General features: G+C 43.2%; 1 pseudogene; it reads right to left on the bottom strand.

Moving 5' to 3' along the window:
• Positions 1-1,982: 1,982 nt before the first annotated feature.
• On the bottom strand, positions 1,983-4,159 carry LOC109752226 (uncharacterized; annotated as a pseudogene).
• Between the last annotated feature and the right edge of the window lie 14,797 nt (positions 4,160-18,956).

Here is an 18,956-nt window from a genome sequence, read left to right as displayed (position 1 = left end):
CAGTAGTACATCTTTTTTTATGCAATAAGATAAAGGGTAGTCACTGAAATGCTGAATCTTGTAAACAACTAGAGATAATTTTTTTCTAGTTGTGAAAAATCAATAATCATTTGGAATCCCTTTCATAGACTAGGGATCACTTTTTTATCTATATACAAGTTCTCAACCTTATCTTGTCATAACAATTTAAATATGCTACACATCTATTATTATTGTTAACTGGCCAACGGTCTTCTTATGATTTTAATGGAAAAGCAAAGGTTTTGCCTCATTTTTGAAGAAAGAGTTCTTGAACAGTCGATATATATACTAATCCTTGTACATAATAGCATAAGTTCTCTAGACACATTTGAGACCGATCTCTCTCACCTTCGTAACAAGACAGCTCACAAAAAGTCTTTGTTTTCTCGACACCATATTTAGATCCTCCCTTTCTATGATCCCGAATTCCCAGCAAATCCTTCACTCCTCGAATACCCAAGCTACAACCCAAACACGAAGGCAATTTTTGGAGCCCTTGCTCTGGTTTCTGGCTACCATCCAATCTCCAACGGAAGACCAAACCTTAGGCGACACTTCTAGGGGAAACCAGTTAGCATGCCGCTAACTCCAGCAAAGCCTAAACTTAGGTTTTCACTTAGAGAGATGACACTCAAATGACGAGCGGCAGCAACATGCCCCCCAATGGCTACGTTTTTGACAAATAATTAATTTGCAAGACGTCTCCTTTTTAAGCAAGTAGAGTGGGCGGGCAAAAATACATGAGATTCGTCATCCAAATGGGGGACCGACTAGCTCCAGCACAGGCATCATAAACCAAAAGGTTCATTCCATTCCCAGGTCGAAAGGGGCGACACACTGAAGCACGGAGGTACGTATAGTATAGTACATCAATGCAGGCAAATGAAGCTGCAAGAGTCAGCGACAGGACCAAACGCTAAGCAAGTCCATTTCTCTTCCTGCCAGTCCCAAAATTGCCTACACAAATCAAATAACAGACGGCAGTTACAGTTGGCTAGGACGTGTGAATTGCTACAGGTTGACACCACATTTGACCAGGACATGATGTATACAGCGGTCAATTTCCTTGTCATTTTAATCATGCGTTCAGTTCAAAAATTATTAAACATCTATAATGACCAGAACCAAAGAAAATAGAACGCACACAAACCACACAACAGCCAACATTTTGTAGAAAAACAGGGCCCCGCCCTGGTCTGTTTTTCATCAAAAACAAAACCAACATTCGAACAGAGAATGCCAACCCAGCAAAGCAAAAGGAAAATAATAGTTTGGTTCAGAATAGAGATTTGATGAGAAAATATTTAACCAAACAACTTAAGATCATAGCATAATTAAACAAACAACTGCAAGCGATCATTAGGTATTATAACGATCCTGAATGAGCAATGATGTGAAACAAATTGCAAGCTCATATATTAATAAAAGAAGTTTAAAGCCAAATGCTAGGAAGTTGTTAATTATCAAACATTTGCATGGACGGAACAATAAACAAAATCATCCTCAAATTTGACACTACAGACACAAAGAAAAAACTCAATGCAGTGTAGCACCAGCAAAAGTATTCACTATTCACTAATCAGTATAGCTCACAAAACATCACAAAGCATTCTGTATTTCTTCTTCTGAAGAGCAAAAGGTAAAGGAAGCCATGATTTCGATGAATTGAACAAGAACAACCGCAATTGACCTCAACTGCCATGCTTAAACTGCTCAACAAAATACGACCATCTTGATAGTAGTATACTATACTAAACTGAAATAACCTTTTCCGGCCACATGATCAGGATGAATTGAACAAGAACAACCGCAATTGACTTGCAACTGCCATGCTTAAACCGCTCAACAAAATACGACCAGCTTGATAGTAGTAGCTCTGAAAAGGCAACATCAGCAGACTTCAGATTATGGATTTGTCCACTATGCAATGTAGCACTGCTGCGCGCGCGGCACTTAAGAGATCAGTTAGTCCTCACCAGCGATCGACAACATTCTGCCACGATCTGTAAAGATACAAAGCACAAAACTCATGACCAACTTAAGACTTTTTAATTTGTTGTGCCATGTACCTTTTCTTAGTTCAAAAAATTCCATGGATGGATTTCAGACATGACCTTTAGCTATGCCAGAAAATAACATACAGTTTTTCAAGAAAATCTAAAGCAAGACACAACAGGGCAATATTCTATCAACAAGTCTATTTGATTGTTTGGTAATCTCCAATTTAGCCTAGCAGCAAGTTCATTCTTCATCATCTACTTGACCAATGAACGGCTCTAGCAAATGGAGAAACTTCATTCTGGGGGTAATATGCAATGGGCCTGCTTCTCATAAAATGGTCGGCGTAAATAGCACATGAGTCCAGATTCACCAACGAAACAAGAGATGCCTTTTATTATAGGATAGCATAATGTTGAGTCCTTGACATCATTTTTCCATGTTTGCGCTATGTGCGTAAAACATCTGAGTTACATGCTTATTAAACTAAAATATGTACTTCAGTTGATTTACAGATGGTAAACGTTTTATGATGAGATTAAATTATATCTTGGATCCCCATATCTCTAATTGTATGTCCAAAAAGTCCGACAATGCCACTTAGTTTAGATGAGATCGACACTGAACTTTAGATTTCAGGATAGAGAAACAGCATAGCCTACACTTAGTTTAGTTCTAATTGGCCGAGCATTATCCAGACAGTAACTTACAACATCATCAGGATAAATTCGACAAAAAAGGCACAATTGATTATAACGACTTGCATGACCAGTATGTATGTAAGGTGATAACAATCTGCCATGATCTAAAAAGACACCGTGCACAAACAAAAGTAGTAACCAACAGTTCAACTCAGTATTCCAGTTTGGTGAGGGGTATGTACTAGTACTAATTACGAAGGTTACAAGAGTCTGATACGTGAGCTGCAGCCATATGCTAGAAAAGAGAAGTATCTTTTTTTAACAAAAAGAAAATCTGGAGCAAGGTTACAGAATAATATAAGATCACCAAGTTTGCGTGCACATTTAGCAATACAACAGATCCATGTCATGGCCCTTAACAACTAAAACATGAAACACAAAACTACATTCCATTTTTCCATGCAACATATTCAGTTTTCACTAGCATACAAAAAAACTGTATGGATAATTGTTAATGAACCAGAACCAACTAACTAAGCAAGCATACAGAAGCTGTAAACAAAATTCATGACAACAGATAAGCAAGGGCCAGTATCATACCTGGAGTGTAGAAGCTCATGTAGGGTAGGACGCTAAAGTAGACCCCAGGCTCATTAACCTTCTTAAGCTGCCCAGAGCTGAGCTTGATCATAAATAAGCCAGCACCCGTGCAAACGAAGATGACACCCACACGGCACACCTCTGCAGACCCAACAACAAATGGTTTCTCATCTTGTTTGGCAACAGGTACCGTTTTCTCCAGTTATATGACCCTGTATTGCACCCATTCTGCAGGTCCTTCCGTGTCCACCTTCCTTGACCACATATAGAGGCTGGAATCCATAATGTAGGCAAAGCCAAGTGAATGTTTCTCCTCCATGGCCATGAGGGCAATGTAATACATGGTGTGGGGCGGCGGGTCAATCATGGATAAGCTGTTCTTGCCCATGTCATACTTAACGATTGCATTACCCAGCCGAACCGTGAAGTAGACTGCATCTCCGACAAGGGTGCCTCACTTAGGGTGGAGACAGGGTGTGTAGTAGCGTCTATATGCTTCTCCCTCTCGCATGTGCTTTGCAAAGGTTTCACAACTGTCGTTGAGGCACACTGGCTCGCTCAATGCCCTCGTGCTCCAGCATGCGGACGAGGACGCGGCCGTGGCGGCAGTCGAGGGGGCGCGTGCGGCGGCCGTCGGAGCTCGGGTGGGGGAAGTCAGGCACCGACGTGGTGGAGGTGAATCGGGCGGGCGCGTCCCCGTCGATCACCCTGAGCCTGTGGAGGAGGCCGAGGAGGGGAGCGGCCCCGTGGAAGGCATGGTAGCGGCGGAGGAAGCCGGGGTCGCAGAGGATGCGGAGCCACGGCTTGCATACGAGCGCGGCGCGGAAGAGGTGCTCCGGCTCGTCCGGCGGGAGGCGGAGGAGGATCTCGGCGGTGACATCGTCGATCAGCGACGCCATGGACGGCGGAAGCGAGGGTTTTGGGTGGGGATAACCTGCTATTCTCTCACGGACAAGAATTTGGGCTGGCCCACTTTAACACAACAAGAATTCGTGAAGTCTAAAAAATGTTCGTGCATTCCTAAAATTGTCCAGTAGTTAAAAAATGTTAATGTATTCTATTTTTGGCACAAATTCAATTCCTTTTTTGTTTTTAAAAAAGTTTGAAAAATTCAAATTCTATTCGCATTTTTAAAAACTGTAAGTGATTTAAAAAAAATCACATTTGTCAAAAATTGTTCGGAGTTCCAACAGTTCTCCACATGCTATGAAATGTGTTTCGAATTTTCAAAATTGTGTCACGTATTTTAAATAATGTTTTTGTAATTTCTTAAATTGTTTTGTAAACAAAAAATATATCTGATTGTCGGCTGCGGACTGGACCGAGCCGGCCCACCATACAGGAAGCGAGTTTTTTTTCTTAATATACGATCTAAAAATTCGTCCTTTCTTTTTCTTAATGTGCAACATAATAATAATTCAAAAAGAGAAACAATGGCTTTGGAGTCGAACTTTGTTTGGAATTTTGAAATTCTATTTGCATTTTTCAAAATTGTAAGCGATTTAAAAAAAATCACATTTTTCAAAAAGAAAATCGGAGTTCCAACAGTTCTTCACATGCTATGTAGAGTGTTTCGGATGTTCAAAATTGCTTCAAATTTTTAAAATAATCTTTTTGTAATTTCTTAAACTGTTTCGTAAATAAAAAAATGTTTCGTATTGTCGGCTGCCGACTGGACCGGGCCGGCCCACAGACATGAAGCGAGTTTTTTTTCTTAATATGCGACCTAAAAATTCGTCCTTTCTTTTTCTTAATGCGCAACATAATAATAATTCGAAAAAATAAACAACTGCTGAGTTGAACTTGGGACCTGGCAGGGTTCAAAATATTTAATCAGAGGCTCGAAATATTTAATCAGAAAGCAAAGCGTCGAAGTTTGTAAACATTTTTTAGAAGCAAACAAGTATTGAAAACGTTTTTTTTATAAAATCTTCGAACTTTTATAAAGTGCGAGCATTTTTGGAAAATTTCGAATACTTTTAAAAAACCAACAACTCTTTTTTTTGCGGGTGAAAAAACCAACAACTCTGAAAAGGCAAACACTTTTTGAAACCTGAACAAAATTTTAAAGTGCGAACATTTTTTGAAATATAAAAAATTTCTGAAGCCTGGACAAAATTTTAAAGTGCGAACACTTTTCGAAACATAAACATTTTCTGAAACCTGAAAATATTTTGTGACACCTAAAAAATATCACAACTTAAAAAAAAGTATGGGCCAATTCAAATAAATGTTTATACAATGAATAGTAATATTGGTGTGATTCAAACAAATGTTTCGTACATCCAAAAAAAATGTAACATTTCAAGAATGTTCACGAGTTTAAAAAAATGTGTGTGCAATGTAAAAAAATGTTTGTGTGTTGCAAAAAATGTGTCATACCCTTAACACATTATATGTGGCATGTGTTTGAAAAAAGTGTATACAAATTTAAAAATGTTGAACCATTTAAATGAAAAGAGAATGAAAAAAACAAAGAAAAACCAGAGTAGTGCGCGAGCGCGAGTGACTACGCTAATGGGCCGACCCAATTCAGCAAATATTGGCTAAGTCCCTTCAAGGTTCGCAATAGACCGGGATTAGAGAGTTTGGTGTGCTGATTTCAGGGATTGAGAGTTTAGGATTTGATTTAGCTTTCGCCTATAAATTCAACTGCGAATTTAGCTAGTTCTAGTTTTGATTTGCCACCTACTTGTTTCATGGCTTTAATTTCAGCCGCCCTAGTACGAGAGGACCGGGAAGGACGCACCTCTGGTGTACCAGTTATCGTACCTACGGTAAATGCTGGGTAAGACAAGATACAACTGTTGGGAAGGGGATATGATCAATAGAACCTGGCTGGATCCGGGCTGGGATAGTGGCGCCCATTCCTAACCAGTTCTGAAAAGGTCTGTTTTGGACCTTTTTCCATAAAAAGCAACCCAATAGGCTAACAATGGCTCAAAAAATAGTCCCAGCAGGCCAAACAACACGTGGGCCTACATGCCTGGCATGCTGACGGGCTGGCCCGATTAGCAAAGGGGTTGTGCTTGGGCCTGAGGGCGCAACACGCATGCTAGCACAACAGACCCATTCACTAATCGACCCTTGGTGGGCTATGTCGTGCCCGGCATGATTAGCACAGTTCCGCTGTGTCAGACCCTTTAGCAAGTTGTGGTTCTATCTAAAAGTTTTTTATCCTAAAAAAATCCTAAAAGTTTTTTTGTACTAAAAAAGTGTTTTCCCTTTAGGAAGGCTAGCTTTATTATACTAGTTTACCGAGGAAACTAGGGGCACCATCCCAAGTGCTAGAGCAATATATAGATATAAATGTTTACATCATCTACTAATTTAGCGAGGAAACTAAGAGCACCATCCCAAACGCTAGAGGATTTATTAAAAAACTAAATTAAGCTAACTCACCAGCAACACTCTACTACAGGTTTCAGGTTGACCTTTCGGTACCTATAGCCAAGTCCAAAATCTTTGCATATGTTCGCCTCCACCTCCCACCACTACTCCTCCATGCTGGTTTTTCACCCTTCCACAAAAAACTGAATCGACTCACCCGATCCTCCTTGTTCTTTTTTGGCAGATGTCGATTCAATTCAATCGCATAAATACTAGGTAATTCAGGTTTCACAAATCACACCATATATGTGAGATCACTTTCCTAAAAGTCAGATAGAAGATCTTTTGCAATAAACTGTGAAAACAAAATTGGATATTTCTCAATGAAAAATCGTTAATCCCATGTACTTGCCCAATTTTCAAAAAACGGTAAGCGTAAGCCGAGGGAAAGGCCACAACTTAGAACAATGGCCTCTTAAGCGCAGCTTAACCCAGAATAAGCATTTTTTTAAACAAAAATTGGCCAGAATTTGGCTGTGTTTTTAATAATATGCACAAAAAAGGAAACATAGCACATAGATAACTGAAAATTTGAAATATCATATAAAGTTGTGGTTCAGTGGTTCACACACCATAACAAATAGCCAAATAACACATAAGGATAAGGTTCAGTGGTTCACACAGCAAGGATAAATGCATAATGTTTTCTTAGAATGATCGTATAAGATAAAGGGGCCAAATGGTAGCAACCAAGCAGCAGCTCACGCAGCTACAAAAACAGCAGCCAAACAACAGCCCTTGCCCAAGCAGTAGCTGCTCAAGCAGCAGTTCATGACTTCATGGATGAGTCATCACCCACATAAGTGCGCCCAATCACCATTCCATCTTCATCATCATCGTGCTCTATGTCCTCCCTTCTGAACATGCCTCCTCTAGTTCTTCTTCGTCTGTCTCAAACTCTTCATCAAAGAGTTCTTGCACTTCGACGAAGCTCAAGTTGTTCACTATTTCACATAGCCTCTTCAATCACACTCCAATGTATGCCATCTGCTCCCTCATGTCCATCTGGAAACACCATGAAAGCATGATCGTCTCCTCCCTCAAACAAGAAGCCTTGTGCTTCGGATGCATCGGTACTTAGGAGAACATCAATGTTCTTCCTCTGCTTGATCTTTTTCTTCTTGGATAACAGGCTTGACTTGAAATGGACGTACACAAGCTGATTGAGGCAATATGTCGTAAGTCGATTTCTCCTCTTGGTATGTATCTACAAGTGCCAATGCTACTAGTCAGGAACTAGTTAATAGGAACTTGACAAAGCATTGAAACAAATTCTGTTTTGGAGACTAATCAACTCAAAACAACTCCAATTTCTCTCACAGCCAGAAGAACTTGAGGTCAAAGAAAGGATCTCCATAGCCATGTCTCTCCTCCATACATTCTCCACCAAGCCACTAGGAAGAGGAATTTCATAGTCAGGAACTAAATAATACTATAGGAACTTGAGTACTGGACAAAATATGCAACTATGTGAAAGTTTTGCAAGTAATGACTAACCAGGATTCTAGTCAAAGTTTTGGCAAGTCCTAGCAAGCTTGTTTGCGAAGGATCCATCTCTTCTTTGGAACTTGCCTATTTCATAGTTCACAGTTTTGTCTTGAATGCTTTCATCACCATGATAGAATATCTCCACACAAGAATAAAAGGCTGTATTGATGTCAGCAGAATCAAATATGCTTTCATCTGCATAGTTGTAGTGTGGATTCAGAAAATATGCACTCAACTGCAGTGGGGCATCAAGGATATCTTTCATCTTACTTTGAACTATAGCTAACACATCTTTGTAGCGCGCCTCGACACTACGAAGGCCTCTTTGACTTATTTCTTTGCCTTCACGATCTTTCCATACACAAAGCCCATTAAGGGTCGTGCATCAGTATCAACCAACCAGAGGACCTTCACCAACGACTCGAGCACCTTGATGCAAAGATTCACACCCTTCAAGAAGTGTTTGTTAACAAATATGGCTATAGCATCCTTGCGTTTCTTTGAGTGCATATCCTCGATCTTCTCCCACTTAGAGGATACCACCATCTTCCATAGTGAACCGACCTTGTTTGCAAGGCTTTGTAAAGTGAGGAATTGGGAAGCAAATCTGGTTACTCATGTGCTCGAAATCCTCAGCCTTATGATTTCTCTCTTCTTGGTGAAGGATGTCATGCACTCTAAGGTGTGATCGTGCCCATACACAAATATTGTGAAAGCCTTGGCATGATCAATTATCTTCTTGAACTTATCTAAGTTGTCAATCCCTTGTCGCATCAAATTGACAGTGTAAGTCGCACACGAGCTCCAAAATATCTCCGACCTCTTGGTCCTTGAGTTCACTCTTGGTTCTGATAACCCACAAGTATAGGGGATCGCGACAGTCTTCAAGGGTAGTATTTCACCCAAATTTATTGATTCGACACAACGGGAGCCAAAGAATATTTGTAAGTATTAGTAGTTGAGTTGTAAATTCAACCACACATGGAGAACTAAATTTCTGCAACAAAGTGTTTAGTAGCACAGTAGTATGATAGTTTGATAGTAGTAGCGATAGTAACGACAAAGGTAACAACAATAGTTTTGTAGTGATTGTAACAACAGTAGCAGTAAAAGTAAGTTAGCAAAGATCAATATATGAAAAGTGTAGGCATTGGATCAGTGATGGATATTTGCGTTGGATGACATTCATCATGTAAAAATCACAACCTAGAGTGATATACAATAGCCCCAATTCATCAATATATTGTAGGATGTACTTCGTATATAGTCATACGTGCTTATAATAAGAACTTGCTTGACATCTTTTGTCCTACTCTCCCGTGGTAGCGGGGTCCATAAGGAAACTAAGGGATATTAAGGCCTCCTTTTAATAGAGAACCGGAACAAAGCATTAACACATGGTGGGTACATGAACTCCTAGAATACAGTAATCTCCGGAGAGTATCCCAAACAATTGTCACTATGGGGCCTATGTATCAGAACAATAACAAGTGCATATGACTAGCAGATAGGATCAAGAACTCAAATATATTCATGAAAACACAGAGGGTTCAGGTCCGAAATCATGGCACTCGGACACTAGTGACAAGCATTAAGCATAGAAAAGTTATAGCAACATTAATCTGAGAACATAGTGGATACTAGGGATTAAGCCCTAACAAATTGACTCGATAAATCTCATCCAACTCCATCACCATCCAGCAAACCTACGACGGAATTACTCACTCCCGGTGGTGAGCACAATGAAATTTGCGATGAAGAAGGGTTGATGAAGATGATGGCGAAGAATCCCCCTCTCTACAGCCCCGAACTGACTCCAAATCAGCCCTCCCGATAAAGAACAGGAGGTGGAGGCGGCTCTGTATTGGAAAACGCAATGAAAGTTCTTCTCTTATTTTATTTTTTCTCGGGGAAAAGGAATTTATAGGCTTGAGATTAGGGTCAACAGAGCCACGTGGGCCCCACAAGGCATCAGGGCGCGCCTGGGAGGGGTGGCCGCGCCCTGTTGCCTTGTGGGCATCTGGTAGCCCCCTCGAGTAGATCTTTGCTCCAGTATTTTTTATATATTCCATAAACAATCTTCAAAAAGTTTCATCCAATTCCGAGAACTTCTATTTCTGCACAAAAACAACACCATGGTAGTTCTGCTGAGAACAACATCAGTCCGGGTTAGCTTCATTCAAATCATCTAAATTAGAATCCAAAAAGAGCAAAAGTGTTTGGCAAAATAGATGCGACGAAGACGTATCAGTTTCTTGCATACTCATACTTCACCAATGTCTCCCGGAGATCATACTGACTCGGTGGATCTAAATCTTGGCCAAATTGACCAAGGGCCTGAACCATCTGCCTAAACTCGCCATTGTCAATTGCTTTAAATTATGTGGCTACATTGCATATAAGAGATACACATCTTAGCATAGGATGGCGACAAACAATCTACAATTCAATTGGAAAAAATAGGGCAACAAGATCTTTCCATGTCTATACACCCATCTTGCAATGTACTCAGATGCTCAAAGTGATCTCTCCTTCCATGTTGCCTTGTTAATCTTCATTTGCTCGAGTCTTGCTTAATTCTCCGTTTAACTTGGGGTAAATGGTACATGTCCACTTATCTATAAGAGTAACACAATAGGTTGTGAGATACCAATACAAGTGAGTTCATCATCATCTCGAGCTTGACCTTGAGGAGTGGATGGTGCATCAATAACAACAACATCTCTCACAACCTTATCGTGCTCATACTTCTTTTGCTTCTTTGATACCTTTTACTTCAAAAGCTTTTAAGCAAGGTTCTTTAGCTTCTTATGGGCACCGTAGACAGGTCCTCACCACATTTTGTTTTGCTGCTATGTGTTGCTTCAGCCGGTAAATACTCCCATGAAAATCTGAGTGCAGAAATTGCACCTCACTCTCTGAAGGTTGTTAGGATCAACCAGCTGACCATAGGACCAACCCTTATCATCGAAATTCCTCTTGAGAATCTTAGCTCTCTCTTCTGCTGTTGTTGCTGCTGCACTAGCATCATCTCCATACTAGAACTAGACTTATGGATGAATGGAAGCAATATGAAATAAATAGCTGATGAACTGAACAACAAAGCAATAGTTTGCTGCAATGTTGCATGCCTACCTATCAAACCTATGGATGAGGAAGAATAAGAACTGAAGAAAAAGAAAGGAGGATCTATGGATCTGTGGATCAGGGGAGGAGAGGAGAGGAGGAGATCCTCACCTGAACTAGTAGTAGTGGACGTCCAGGAGGAGGAGTTGCCGGCGTCCAGATCCAGTAGTTAATGAGGAGGAGGAAGAACACCAGAGGAGCCGCCGCTGGATGCAGAGCACAAGAAGTAGCCACAACGCTCTCTTCTTTCCCCTCCTTCTAACCCAGTAACCATAGCCGAACATGCCACCTTTCAGCCAGGCCTTATATAGCCCCTTCCCCCCGCATGTGTCTATTTTAGCTCCCGCCGGACCTTTGGCCCGCCTTCTTCGCTTTTCTGTCACTTAAGCATGTGTAGCGCACGCTCAACCATCGCTCAGCGCTAAAGCTTATAGCTAAATCATGCTTTTTTCGCTCAACGCTAAAAGTTACGCCTATGCCAAAAGCAAAGTGTTTAGCTATCGCTCAGTGCTTAAGCACGGCCCAAAAACGCTTTCTTGAACATTGCTAGCCATTTATTAACAAATCAATAATTCTCAATCCCAGTGCCACGTTGTTCCTTCCCCCTTCGCTGGTCGTGGCTGCGGCGTGCATGTCGCTCTACTGCATGTGAAGCTTGCTGATGTCGCCCAACACGACCAAGACGTGTTTGCGTTGACGTCATGGAGGGGGCGCCACACCGCCGTGGTGCACTTCCCGTTGTGCTCCTCGTACCCGAGCCCCCGCGATGCTGGATGCACGTGCCAGAGTTGTGCATCTCCCACTCCAACGCCTTGGTGTCTCCCTTTCCGTCGACGAGTTCGTCTTCACTAAGCCACACTCGAAGCACTTCAAGCTCGCCCCCACCACAAGGTCCTCCCTAGCGACGTCGCGCTAGAGTGGGACCACACCATCGAGTTTGCCGTCCACGACAGCCTCTACAACCCCTGCGCCGGCCCAGACCTGATGATGCGGAGCATCCCACGATCATCCCCATGGACACCACCTCGACTATCCAAGCTCCAAGTGGACCAATGACAAGAGCAAGGGCTCGTGCTATTCAATCCGATGTGACATCACTCCTACTTGAGTTTCCCTCTTCTTCAAGTGAGACATGGCTACTGCCTAAGTCCGAGATGCTATGTGTGATCAGGTACAACGCTCAAGCCACGGAGCCGAGAGCTGAAGAAGAAGAGACATGCATCAACTCTCTAGTCAACCCGGACCTTCCGGCCAGAGCCCGAAACTTCCGGCCCCCGGACCCTACGGCCGCCCCGGAGCTTCCGGCCTCCGACGTCTTCGACCAGGCCGGGCGTGCCAACTCTCTGGTTAGCCTGGAACCATCCCGGATCCTCGCCCGGACCTTCCGGCCCCCCGAACCTTCGGCCCACCCGGACCTTTCGGCCCCCGGACGCCAACCCAGCCCCACCCGTGCCAACTCTCTGGTTAGGCCGGACCCTCCCCGGAACCTGGCCCGGAACCTCCGGCGCCCGGAACTTCCGGCCCTGCCTGCGCGCAGCGACTTGGACCGAGTCCCGTGTACCCTTTCGCCCCTTAGACTATATATACTCTTCTCCAACCTACGTTTTAGGGTTAGCATTGTTTTAGCTCATAGTTGAGATAAAGCTTTGCTCATCCATACGGATCTACTCCACGAGAGAGACCGCGGCCCCTCTACGGAGACGATCCACGTTGGATTCAAGACCCCCTTGTTGGGTGGCCCCATCAAGACCTCCTCTCGGAGAAGAACCAGTTACCTTTGTATCGTCCTTTGTTGACTTTGGATCTTGTATCTCCTCTCGTGTTTCGAGGATCTAGCATATGTGTGACTATATCTTGTTGGTTTGAGAGTTTCCTCTTGTGTTTTCCATTGTGATTTCCCATGTGTCCTTCGTGTTCTTCATTGGGATCCGCTCCTTTCGTGAAAGATCGGCCGTATAGAGTTCCACCCTACATCATCTTGGTATCATGAGCCACATTGATCACGATTTCGGAGCCCCCCCTTTGTTTGCTAGCCTAATTTTGTTGATTTTGTCCCTAATTTGAAAATGCCCACAAAGATAGCCCTCCCAATTTTTTTTTGTGATTTGTTGGTGTGATGAAGTTTTGTTGGATTTGATCCGTTAATTTTGTGTGTGGCCCGTAGATCTAGCTTCCCCACCTTTCTTTTCCCCCCAAATTTTCTTTTCACCTTCGGATTTGGGTTTTTTTCTCCAAGTTTTTCCGCCCAAATCGACGATCCCCAATTCTCTGTTCTTGGCAGAATCGCGACCACCAGAACTTCCGGCCCCGCCCGGACCTTCCTTCCTGCCCGGAACTTTCGTCCTAGACAGGAAGTTTGCGCATCTTCGACGACTTCCGCTACTTCGACAACTTCGACCATGGTGCAGCGGCATTTTCACCAACGTACTGAAGACCGTGCACTACGACTCCGCCTACAATCACATCCTTTTGACAACTTCAACCGTAAGCAAGGACGGTAATCACGACGACATCTTTGTCTACTCCTTGCCATTACATTGATAACCACATAGCCCATCTTTGCGTACCTTATCCATCGAGACTAGCCTTTGAGTATTGCCGGCAACGTGACTTGTGCACATTAGTGATCATACTTACCATACACAATTGCTATCTTGGTGCATATCTCGGAATCATCTCTTGTGTCACAAAGTTGTCATCGCATACACAATTGCTATCTTGGTTCGTAAAGCATTGCATGAGAAAAGAGCTCAAACAACAAAGAGCCAAACAAGCTTTTAAGCAAAAGAGGAAGATAAGCAAAGAGCTTATAAGCAAGAACCATAGCATCATACAACATTAAGATTGTCATACTCGATCATCTTGGATCATACCATTGGAATACCATACATATAGCATATTTGGGATAGAAGTCGTTGCATTTTTGCTTAGTAGGTTGTGCACAAGTTCGTATCCGCCTATTGTGCAATCGTGCTAGCGTCTCTCTAGTGTTGTGCAACAAGAGCATTTTCGTGGACTCCACATTTTGGCTAATCCCTTGGTTGCACGACCCCATCTTATCTATTTGCGTGTGTGTTTCCGTGTACCTTATCTTGCTTGGTCTACTTGTTGCATTTGCAAATTTGCGAATCTTTTCCAACATTATTGAGTCTCACTTACAATTGCATCAAATTTTGTGCCACCATCCTAACCAAGCTCCACTATAAGCTTTTACTTGTGTAGGTGTGAAAAACCGACAAGAATTGGTACCAATTGTGCTATTTCCTTGTTACACATTGAGTGATCATTGATCCATCTTCAACATCGGTTAAGGTACATTTGGTATAAGTTCTTCTTTTTCTCCCACTCACATATTTGCTTGATATGATGGATAGGCCAAGTTCCTCTACCAACCCACTCTTCTTTGAGCAAGACGACGACCCGAACAACTATGTCACCAAGCTACACCTATTTGGAACAAAACAAGACTTGCATCAAGAGCAACCCGCAATGAACAACCGCATCGACAACCTCGCCACCGACTTGCGACCCTCCGAGCAACGCACAAGAGACTACTTCGACAACAAGCTCGACGAACACAAGCACGAGAATGACGCAAGAATGGACGAGATTCGTGCCTTGTTGGTCAACCGCTCTTCTACCACTTCGTGCTACTCAAGAAGGAGCCGGTCGAGTCGACACTCCGACGACACTATCTCCAGCTCAAGTACCCCGACATCGAACACTCTTCGTCGTGCCGCGCGTCAAGATCGTCAAGCAAGCCGCAATCCTCTACACGACACCGACTCTCAAGAGCATCGACACCGTCAAAACCAAGCTACATTCGCGCAAGCACAAGAACGGCAACGCCAACGACAACGAGAAGAAGAGGAGCGAGCGCGACTACACCAAGATGCACAAGACGCCGAGGCACAACGCCAAGAACAACAACTACGAGAAGCTCAAGCACTTGAGGCGCAACGTGCCCTTCGAGATTCAAATCATGCCGTAGCCAATCGAGGCCGACAAGCCCGTGAGCATCAAGAAGCACTTCGCGATGAAGTACAAGAGAGGATTTACCAAGCATGCGTGCATCGACAAGTTCCTCAACCTCCTCGTCAAGTCCCTCATCAAGCTCGACAAGAACCTCAAGTTCGCCAAGAGCATGAAGACAATGGAAATCCTCCAAGACAAGAGCAACATGAGGTTGACAACCCTCCTCGCCAAGAGCAACATGAGTTTGTCAATCCTCAATGACATGGGCGTCATCATCCTCGACCCCAACACAATGAAGAGCAACGATACGGCAAGCTAAAGTTCACCATGCCCAAGTTCACCGAAAGCAATGGCCCCGAAGAGTACATCTCATGGGCATTGAAGGTTGAAAAAATCTTCCGTTTGCACAACTACGAAGAAGAGAAGAAGATCGCGATGGCATCCCTTGAATTCCAAGACTACGTCCTCATTTGGTGGGAACAAGTCATTGAGCGCCGAGAGGCAAGAGGTGAACCACTCATCACCACATTGGCTCAAATGAAGGATGTCATGAGAGCACGTTTTGTGCCAAACTACTACAACTGCGACCTCTTCAAGAAACTCCAACTCCTCAAGCAAGGAACCATGAGCGTTGAAGAGTACTACAAGGAAATGGAGATTGCCATGATAAGAGCCAACGTCAAGGAAGATGATGAGCAAACTATGGCACGTTTCTTGAATGGACTCAATCATCCTATCAAGAAGATCGCTGACTTCCAACCATACTCGAACCTCATCGAGCTAGTGCACCAAGCCACCAAAGCGGAATGCCAAGTGCAAGATGACTTCAAATATGCCAAGTTCTCATCCAAGTCCTATGGCCTCTCCAACAATCAAGCTTCAACGACTCCAACAACTTCTAACTCAACCAAGCCATCTACAAGTAACGGCGACAAGTCAAGTTACAAGAAAACTTTGACAACCTCAAGTCGTCCTCCTACTACAAGCAACTTCAAGCCGAAAGCTTCTTCATCATCTACCCCAACCGATGAGACCATCAAGACAAGTTCCTTCAAATGCTTCACATGCGGCGGCCGAGGCCACAAGTCCTTTGAGTGCACAAACAAGCGCACCATGAGCCTCAACGACGACGGAACCTATGACTCAATGAGTGAAGGAGAAACGGAAGCCCTTGATCAAGTGGCCATACACCGGCAAGTTGAACAATGAAGATGAAGATGATCAAATCTTTTTTGACGAAGATTCAAGTCCTGCTCTTGTTGTCTCCAAGGTCTTGACTCTTCAACATCAACACGATGAAGATCAAAGATGCCATATCTTCCACACAAAGGCCGGCATCAATGGAAGGTCCGTCAAGGTCATCATCGATGGAGGAAGTTGCCATAACCTCGCAAGTGAAGAACTATGCTCCAAACTCCAATTGGTCAAGATGAAGCACCCGCACCCATACAAGGTTCAATGGCTAAGCGACACCGGCACCATCCAAGTCGAGCATAGAGTACAAGTTTCTTTCAAGATCGGAGCTTACGAAGACACTTTGGAGTGTGACGTCCTACCGATGACCGTGTGCCACCTCCTTCTTGGACGGCCATGGCAATTTGACCGAGGTGTCATCCACAATGGGCGTACAAACCACTAGAGCTTCAAGATGAAAGGAAGAGAATATGTGCTACGACCTATGTCTCCAAGCCAAGTGATCGCCAAAAAGCAAGCAACCCATCGTGGAGAGAATAGTGAGAGAGCGAACCACAAAAAAGAGAGTGAGCGCCACAAGCCCAAATTGAGTACCTCTACGATGAGCGACAAGAAAAACTTAGTTCTATTTGCCACTAAATGGGAGATGAGAGAAGTGTGTGAGAACCCATCAAGTGTCCTACACTATGTCCTATTGTGCAAGGACGAGGCACCAAAAACTAACACCTCTCACAATCTACCTTTGGTGTTATGTTATTTATTGCAGGAATTCCAAGATGTTTTCCCCGACGAGCTCCCTCCGGTCTACCTCCACTACGAGGAATCGAGCATCCCATCGACCTCATCCCCGGAGCGCCACTTCCAAACAAGGCTCCCTACCGAGTCAACCCCAAAGAAACCAAAGAAATACAAAGGCAAGTAAAGCATCTCATAGACCATGGACATGTGCGCGAAAGTTTGAGTCCTTGTGCCGTACCGGTCATCCTTGTGCCAAAAAGAGACGGTAGCTTTCGCATGTGTTCCGATTGTAGACCCATTAATGCTATCACCGTTCGCTATAGGTACCCCATTCCACGCCATGATGATATGCTTGATGAACTTAGCGGTGCCACTATTTTTTCCAAAATTGATCTTAAAAGTGGTTACTATCAAATACGCATACAAGAGGGTGATGAATGGAAAACCGCTTTCAAAACAAAGTTTGGGTTGTATGAGTGGTTAGTCATGCCTATGGGTTTATCGGAAGCACCCGACACTTTCATGCGTCTTATGCATTATGTGTTTCGACCTTATATTGGTGAATTTGTTGTTGTCTACTTCGATGATATCCTTGTTTTTAGCAAATCTATCAAAGAGCATGTCACCCACCTTCGCACCGTGCTACAAACTCTTCGAAAAGAACAACTTTATGCTAATATGGAAAAATGCCTTTTTGGTGTTGATAAGCTTGTGTTCTTGGGCTTTGTAGTATCTTCTAAGGGTGTTCATGTTGATGATTCTAATATCAATGCTATTAAAACTTGGCCCCAACCAACCAATTTGCAACAAGTGCGTAGTTTTCTTGGTTTAGCAGGCTTCTACCGTAGATTTGTGAAGGATTTTAGCACCATTGCTTCACCTTTACATGCTTTGAGCAAGAAGAATGCATCCTTTGTTTGGGGACCATCTCAAGATAGCGCATTCAATGAGCATAAGAATTTGCTTACTCACGCTCCCGTGCTTGCATTACCCAACTTTGACAAACCTTTTGAAATTCATTGCGATGCTAGTGGTAATGGCATAGGAGGTGTGTTAACGCAAGAGAAGCGCCCCATAGCATATTTTAGTGAGAAACTTTCCGAAGCGCAACTCAATTACCCCATCTATGACAAAGAGCTATATGCTTTAGTGCGCGTTTTACGTGAATGGGAACATTACCTTCGCCCTCATGAATTCATCATCCATACCGATCATGAAACACTCAAATACCTTAAGGCTCAAACTAAGTTGAACAAGCGTCATGCTAAGTGGAGTGAATTTATTGAATCTTTTCCTTATGTCATCAAGTATATTATAGGTAAGGAAAATGTTGTGGCGGATGCACTTTCCCGTATATGCATGCTTGTTACTCAACTTGAATTGAATGTCATTGGCTTTGAGCACATAAAAGACTTGTATGAGCATGGTCATACCTTTGCCATCCCTTATGCCAAATGTTTAACGCATACACTTGGGAACGCTATTATATCAAAGATGGTTATCTTATGAGGGCTAACAAACTTTGCATCCCCGAGTCTTCTCTTCGTTTGTTGCTTTTGCAAGAATCTCATGGAGGAGGACTAATGGGACATTTTGGACGCGACAAGACCCTTGCTACGCTCTTCAAGAACTACTTTTGGCCTAAGATGTTTCGCGACGTCAACCACTTCACCAACCGATGCTCTACATGTCGCAAAGCTAAGTCTAAAGCTCAATCTCATGGCCTATATATACCTCTTCCAATTCCGTACCAACCATGGGAAGATATTAGCATGGATTTTGTGC

The sequence above is a fragment of the Aegilops tauschii genome, chromosome 6 (genome assembly GCF_002575655.3).
Source record: "Aegilops tauschii subsp. strangulata cultivar AL8/78 chromosome 6, Aet v6.0, whole genome shotgun sequence".
NCBI classification, from domain to species: Eukaryota; Viridiplantae; Streptophyta; class Magnoliopsida; order Poales; family Poaceae; genus Aegilops; species Aegilops tauschii.
The sequence above is the reverse complement of the archived record's forward strand: the minus strand, read 5'-3'. Positions and strand labels throughout refer to the sequence as shown.